We start from the raw sequence: 7,623 nt of genomic DNA, 5'->3' as shown, positions 1-7,623 counted from the left end.
CAAGCACTATTTTTGGAAATTCCTTTGGCTGAGAAATTTCCAAAAGAATGACCAAAGGAATTTATTTTAGAAATTTTCGAATTTTTGAGGAATATGCAGAATAAATTGCTTGCTAAGCATTTTTTTAATCAAAATTTGAAAGAAAGTACTAATGGATTATCGAAAAGGAATGAATTTTCAATTAAAACACTAAGAAATTGCAGAATTAATATTCCAATTACCTGAGACATTTCAAAACAGAAAAGTTTGAAAGTAAACTAAACATAAGCCAGATAAAAATTAAAATTGGAAATAAGACAAATCAGAAATAGTTTTCTAAATTTCTTTAGAGGTTTAAGTGCTATAGAGATTTTTTCTGAAAGAACCTCCAGGGGTTTTTTTCAGTTTTTCAAATTATTCAGGGATGCTCTCCGAATTTGTTTTCCCAAAGATTCTCCACAGAATTCCAGCAGAAATTACTTCAAAGTTTATTTATTAGCAGTTTCTTCATGACTTCCTTTAGAAATGTCTCAATGTTTCAGTGATTTTTGTGTACAAATCCTTTCATAAATTGTATATGTATTATTTCTAAGATATCTCCAGAGGCAACTCCAGAAGTATTCTCAGGATTCTTTCTGAAATCCCCTTCCATCATTTTCTTAAAAAAATATTGAGGGATTTCTTCAAGATTTGCACCAGTACCTTTGTTTATGATTTCTGCAAACATGCTTTTATTCATTCTGAATATCTCTATGGGCTCATGCAGCAATCCCTCCAGCAATTTCTTAAGAAAGTTTTTTCATGCAATTACTTGAGGATTTTTTCCATAAGTCTATCATATTTTTTCTAGGAATTAAAGAGCCATCAAGTTCCTCCAGGTCTCATAGGTTTTATCCTAGGTATTTATCCAGGAATTTCAGCAGAAATAATTGCTTAAGGATTTTTTGTCCAAAAACTACCCCAGACATTTTCCAAGCATTTTTTCTAGGAATGTCCAAGGGTATCTCCAGGAGTTTTAAAGGGATTTCTTGATACAATCCTCCAGAGATTTCCTTAAAAAAAAAATTCAGGGTTCACTTAAAGTGCTATTCTTAAAACATCTAGAGAAATATCTGAACAAGTTCTGTAGGGATCTCTAAAGAAATCCCAGGATGGATGGTTCTGACAGAATCGCAGGAGCAATCTAATGATAAATCTTAGAACAAATTTCTGCAGGAATCACTGAAAGAATTACTCAACAAATTCTTGTAGAAAATTTGATAATTTTTGTTGCACTCTATGAAAAGTTACACCTTGTTGAACTTTTTTGTGGGAGAAAAAAAAGTTGCCTATCCTAAACATTTTGGCCACCCCCTGTACATAAAAGTGCAAAAAATAAGTTGTTTTTCGTACATTTGCGAGATCTAGACTATTTTATTTTGAAAGAGCTGGTTATTTAATGAGTAACTTGGAGTAACCTCGATAACACCATTGCACTGATTGTATTTTCTGTGCATTTTCTGGAAATAATAAATCTTATAGTCACCGATGGAACTACAAAGAGCCAATAAAACAGAAACTTTGAAACAGCTTTCGAAGCTTTGGGTTCCCATAGAGCTTTCATCATGTCTAGCCCTGGCAGCACTGCACGCTCTCACACTCACAACTTCACCGCAACCACCTTGCAGTGCAGTGTATTCCACGTACACATCGACAACGTGTGTATTTTACTTTGGATTGCGGCAAAATGTAAACATTGCCCATCCACCGGGAGCGGATTGCTCTCTCCCTCGTTTTCTCTCTGTGAGATCCATTAATGCAGCCGTCGCGGCTCTGTTTTCATTCTCTAACTGTGAGTTCGCATCGCATCGCAGCTCTGCAAAATTTCCTCCCCAGCAGCCGCCGAATCGAAGCTCAGTTGAGTTCGATCTTTCACTGAGGTAGGACGGGAAGATATCGTTCGGATTTGTAGGAAACCGCGTACGCGTACCTGTTCTCAATTGGGACCTTTTGGGGTCACCTGTCCCTTCAATTCAAGTTGAGGGGCTTTGTTCGAATCGGTGGGTGGGTGCACAAGTTTAGCGGTGTCATTAGGTTGGTTGAATGTGAGGGTACCCCGTGAAATAGTGCAACAACAGGGGGGCTTGTGATGGTTCAACACCCATACTCGAAGACTGTTCACTCGGGGATTATATCATGGTCCGAAACAGGTAGATTCGAACAAACAATACCGTCATTGTTTGGTGCAGGTTTGTTTGGGTCGTTCGTCCGTGTGAAGGCATCTATGTGAGTGCTTTTTCCGATCTGGTGATGTTATTTTGTTTTCACAACGTGTCACGGCGACGACGAAGCGACGACGGTGATTGCAAAATTATTGAACAGTCAGTGTGGTGTGTTGGTGAGCGAGGTTGCGCACCAGGTAGCACTCGGTGAGAAGGAGAGTGCGCTCGGGGAGCTTCAGTGTACAACTGGTATGGTGCAGTATAGGGTGCGCGACGACCTGAGGGAATGTATGTGAGCGAGCGCCAACAACAACGGTGATGAAAGTACCGTGGAAGAAAAACACAATATTAGCAGTGCGGGCAAAACAAACAAAAAGGTTAATGCACGGCAAATGGGGACAAGAGTGTTGTGCGAAGCGCTGCTGTAATGAGTCATAAACAATGAGGAGAAATATGTCAACATGCTAAGGTTTGAGTTTGATGTTTGAAAAGAGTAATCATTGCCAGAGAGAGCGATATATTGTTGACATTCTTTGGATGTTGAGTAAGTGTCACTCGGCGGAACCAGGAAGCGAATGTTGTCAGATCAGCTTGGGTTTGAGTTTGAGTGACATTGACAAAGCTCGGCGTTTCGCGTAATGAGTGTCAGTGGTGGTGAGTGCCAGTGAGCAATGAGCTGCATTTGTTTGAGTATCGATTTCTAATGAACTCACCGCGTGGTGAGCTCGTTCGACTATACGTTTGTCACTATTGCTGTCGACGTGATAGCTTTCGCAGAGCGTATCGAGGATTTGTCGCGCGTGTATGAAGTATTCCGCTTTCATCACCACGTCGGTGTGATGATGTTCATCTCTCGCTCACGACGACGATATTGATTTGGCAAAGAGATCTCGGCCCAACTGGTTTTTCGTTGTTGTAGGCAATGTGTCACAAGTAGTAGCAAAAAAGTGCAACCCGTGTCCGTCAGAGTCAGATTTTGCGATGTTATTTCAGTCCATTTAAATTGTGGAATGCCTAAAGATCAGAAAGCCGTGAAGAGGCAAAGTGAAATAATTGCGCGGCAGTGCAGAGTGCATCGTGTGAAATAAAAACCGCAAAACTTGGAAAAGTGAAAGGCACTGTGCGAACATCGGAGAAAAAAGTGGAATGAAGCACACGCATAATCGGAACTTCAACAACAACAGAAAAAAAACCGTGAATGAATGGGCGAATATGTTGAAGGAAGCAAAACAGTGCCACAGCTCAGCCAGTAGTAGTTGTTAAGTGGCAGAAGCAAAACAGGAAAAAAAACGACGTTTTAAGGTCGGTGTCAATGGTGGTTGGTGAGAAAAAGTGTGTCTCTGTATGAATAAAATACGAAAACCGATTATTTTCCGAAGAATCGAGGCTGAATGTCAACTTGCTTATTTTTTGTTTGTGAGTCAGCCAGTCAGCCAGTGAGTGAGTGAAATAAACAAGCTGCTTGCTCAAGTGAACTATCATCGGAACGAACAGCAATCGGTGCCGGTGGTGATACCGAAAGAGTGGAAGTTTTATTTTGTCATCGTGAAGGAGCCTGTTTACTGAATTTATGAGGAAAATTTTAAAAGAAGTGAACAACATATAAAAGGTAAACATGTTTTCATTTTATATTTTCATTTTTATCGCTACAATACTTTCCTATATAAGCTTATTTTTGGTGATATTGTAATATATCCATGACTGATATAGAGATACAAAATGTCCAGATGGCACGTGATCCTAGATTTCAAATGTTCTACCCCTTCATGCGGTGTTCTCAATCAAAAAATAAATTTTCAAAAATGATTTCCATCAAAACTCCTACCAAATAAAAACTTAATTCGTAGCATGACATTTAGCACTTTTAAGGATAACAGTATCATGAGCTGTTAATTTGTTCCAGAAAACAAGATTCATATTATTTCATACGATTTAGTGCAATCATTTCTCGCGCTTAGTATCATACGGGCGTATCTGCAGTGATAGATTTCTCTTCATCGATTTTCTCTTTAGTTAATAATTTGGCCGGCAAATCATTTTCGGTTGTTTTTGGTGTTTTACCTGCTAGTCCTAGTCCTATTTCCCAGAATAATCAAAAGAGAAAATCGATGAAGAGAAAATCGATCATTGTAGATATGCCCGTATGATACTAAACGCGAGAATTTTTACTTTAAACCTAGCCGTGCACTTGAATACTGCTGCCATCAAACGTCTAACATTAAGCAATTACAAATATTTCAATAAATGTAGGGTGTAAATATTTAATGGTGAGCTCGTTCCAAATTATTTAAAACCGAACGGTATATCATACAGAGATGTAATTTTGACGCTCATGATCAGTAAGCGTGCCAAAACGGTTCTTCAATCGCTCTGATCTTCGTGTATTTTTGTTTTTGAACAAAATCCAGATTACATGATTTGACGATTTCGACTCTTACTTGGCAATACATATTCCACTGCAAAGTTAATAATATTTAGTTAGCAAAGTTATGTAACTAAAAACTCTTGTTTCACATCCTTACCATTTTATTTGTTTTTTTTTTACTTTGAAAATTCTGAACTGTCAATAAAAAATCCTTGATAAATTTTTCACCTTGACTGTCGACATTAATAATGTTTTAGTCAAAATGAAAGCAAGTGTTAGGATTTTAATAGAGGTCACATGATGAATCCAGATGATGTGACTTTTTCTCTCCTAACTTACAAAACTCCTTCTCGTGACAGTAGAAAATATGTAGAGGTGATCTCGGTATCTTCCCTTTCTCGGTATATTAAGGACGTGGCCGTCGGCTTAAAAGACGTGTTGAGATAAGAAATTTTCGAAGACGCACATTGACAACAATAAGACGTTGTTTATCTACTTGTCATCTCAGAACCCTCTATAACTTACCCCTCGTATTTTCGCCCATATAAAATTTTAAAAATTTGGTGGACTAGAAGTCCCCTTTCTATAAACATTCTTACTTCTCCGATTTCGACTTCAAAATTTCAGCTTTCCATGGTCGGTTTGATTTAATTAAAAATGTACGATTCACGTGTGAGGGAAAAAGTGCTGATGTGAAGGGGACCTGGTGCGATGGTTAAAGCCCGTGACTATCGCGCCGAGCACCTGGGATCGAATCCCACTCCCGACAAACTCATCAAATGTGAGTTTTTCATTCGGAAGGGAAGTACCACTCCAGGCACCACTCCAGAAGCTCCTTCTGGAATTGCGTTGCGTGGTAACGGAGTAATTCGTAGATCACATACTAAAAGTGTTCATGTTATATCTTTAATACTCTTATTCTAATTGCTTAGGGAATGCTATTTGGGAAGGAACAGCTATCCAATCAGAGGTTGAAGTAAAAAAAGACATGAGAACTTCCATTGCCGGCCACGCCCATCTTCTCCGTTACGAGGAAATGAAAGGATGTGATGATATGACACATACAGGGGATAGACAAAATGATCGGGACAGGCAAAATTTTCACTTTTCAAAAAATGTTCAACTAGCTGTAACTTTTCGAAAAACGCATCAAATATTCTCAAATTTTTACTGTAAGTTCGTCAACTAGGTGTGTATCAGTCAGTGAAGAGAATTGTCAGACAAAAGAGGCACAAAACAAGCAACAAAGAAGGTGCGACGATTACTCTTTATCCCTACTGGTAACAGATAATGACATAATCCCGAATTTTTTTGTTGCAGACAAAACGGAAGCTGAATTTGTTGCGTACTTTTCAACTCGTGAATAATCAATTATTGCTAACCCAAAGTCGAAACTGTTTGATGATAGGGCTTCACCAGAGTTGCAGTGTTTACCGACTCGAAGTTACCGTTCGAAAATCGCAATGCAAGGCTTAAAAATCTCTAAACTCGTGGTGTACGATGTTAATCCCATTATTTTCAATTTGGGACAAACTTATGTCGCATGGGTTTGTTTGTCGCAACAAATACAGGTTGCGACATTGTCATTATTGTTGCGCGATGGTTGAATTTTGATTCACTGGTATCAGTGGACCAAATTTGGAAATGATCGGGCCGTTCTCCACGAAGTTATAAAGATTCTTGAAAAATGGAAAGATTATCCGATGGCCAACTTTGAGGTGTTATATCTCCGGAGTCAATGAATCGATTGCAATGGAATTTTGATCATTCATGACTTATATAATGAACTCTGAAAAGCATTTGACTTAACTTGAAATTTTCAACAAGAGAAAAAGTTATAGCGATTTTATGTTTTGCACGATTTTTTAGTAAATTGGTCTATTTTTTATATGCATTCCATTATTTTTTCAATTTATTGGCGGCTATGTTGTTACTTTCCCTCAAAACACATTTATAAAAAAGTCAATTAGAGGGAAATTAAATGAATTATAATTTGCATCTTGAATTTTAAAACGATGTTGAAGTTTTGGATAATTTGGCGTTTTATTAGAAAAATAATCTAATCGTTGTAATTTTCATCTGTGTTAAGAATTTTAAGTTAAGTCAAAGGTTTTTCATAGCTCATTATACAAGTCATAAATGGTCAAAATTTCATTGCATTAGGTTCATTGAATCCGGATATATAACAGCTCAAAGTTGGCTATCGGATAATTTTATCTTTTTCAAGAATCTTTATAACTCCATGAAGAATAGCGCGATGTTTTTCAAAATTAGACCACTGAACCACAACTAGTTGATGAACTTACAGTAAAAATTTGAGAATATTTGATGCAGTTTTCGAAAAATTACAGCCAGTTGAACATTTTTTTAAAAGTAAAAATTTTGCCTGTCCCGATCATTTTGTCTATCCCCTGTACTTTACAAGAGATCAGCGACTCACCGACGCCCCCATAAGTGTCAAGGAGTTGGATATTTGGAATGGGATGAGAAGCTCCTTCTGGAATTCCTCTGGAACTCCACCAGGAAATCCTTCCACGAATTCTCCACAGATTAGTTTCATAACTCCTCCAGGAGTTACTTATAAGATTCTAACGGAAGATTATTTTTTTTCATTTAAGAAGTTCCTACGGGGAGGATTTAGGTTTTAGAATGTTCCGTCTTCGAATCTGTCAGGAATTTCTTCTGAGATTCCTATACACGTTCTATCTAGGATTCCTCCAAGAATTCCTTCCGATTTTTTAAAGAATTCCTTCTAGGATTCATCCATAAGTTCTTTTTCTCCTTCCCCATGCCATTGGTTCCTCCAGGAGTTTCTTCCGACATTTCTTTAAGACCTCTGAGACTCATCTAGAAAATCCTTCCGGGAATCCTCGAAAAACTTCTTCAGCTATTCTTTCAAGAACTTTTTTTTTGAGATTCCTTTAGGAACTCCTTCTGGGATTCTTTCAGCTCTCCATGGGTGATTTTGAATTAGTTCAAAATGTGGGATTAACGTGCGTGGGAAAGTGTGCTGACTTATGACTTGCTGGTAGCACCACTCCAGAAGCTCCTTCTGGAATTCCACTGAAAAATCCATCC

At 38.0% G+C, this 7,623-nt stretch overlaps 1 long non-coding RNA gene across 1 annotated transcript; it reads left to right on the top strand.

The window, feature by feature from the left end:
* Window positions 1-1,876: 1,876 nt before the first annotated feature.
* LOC134284700 (uncharacterized) lies at window positions 1,877-3,497 on the top strand. Its single transcript, XR_009995889.1, has 2 exons — window positions 1,877-2,052; window positions 3,100-3,497. It is a non-coding gene; the product is annotated as an uncharacterized LOC134284700 (long non-coding RNA).
* The last annotated feature ends 4,126 nt before the right edge of the window (window positions 3,498-7,623 follow it).

Source organism: Aedes albopictus, unplaced genomic scaffold (genome assembly GCF_035046485.1).
Source record: "Aedes albopictus strain Foshan unplaced genomic scaffold, AalbF5 HiC_scaffold_569, whole genome shotgun sequence".
Taxonomy (NCBI): domain Eukaryota; kingdom Metazoa; phylum Arthropoda; class Insecta; order Diptera; family Culicidae; genus Aedes; species Aedes albopictus.
The sequence above is the reverse complement of the archived record's forward strand: the minus strand, read 5'-3'. Positions and strand labels throughout refer to the sequence as shown.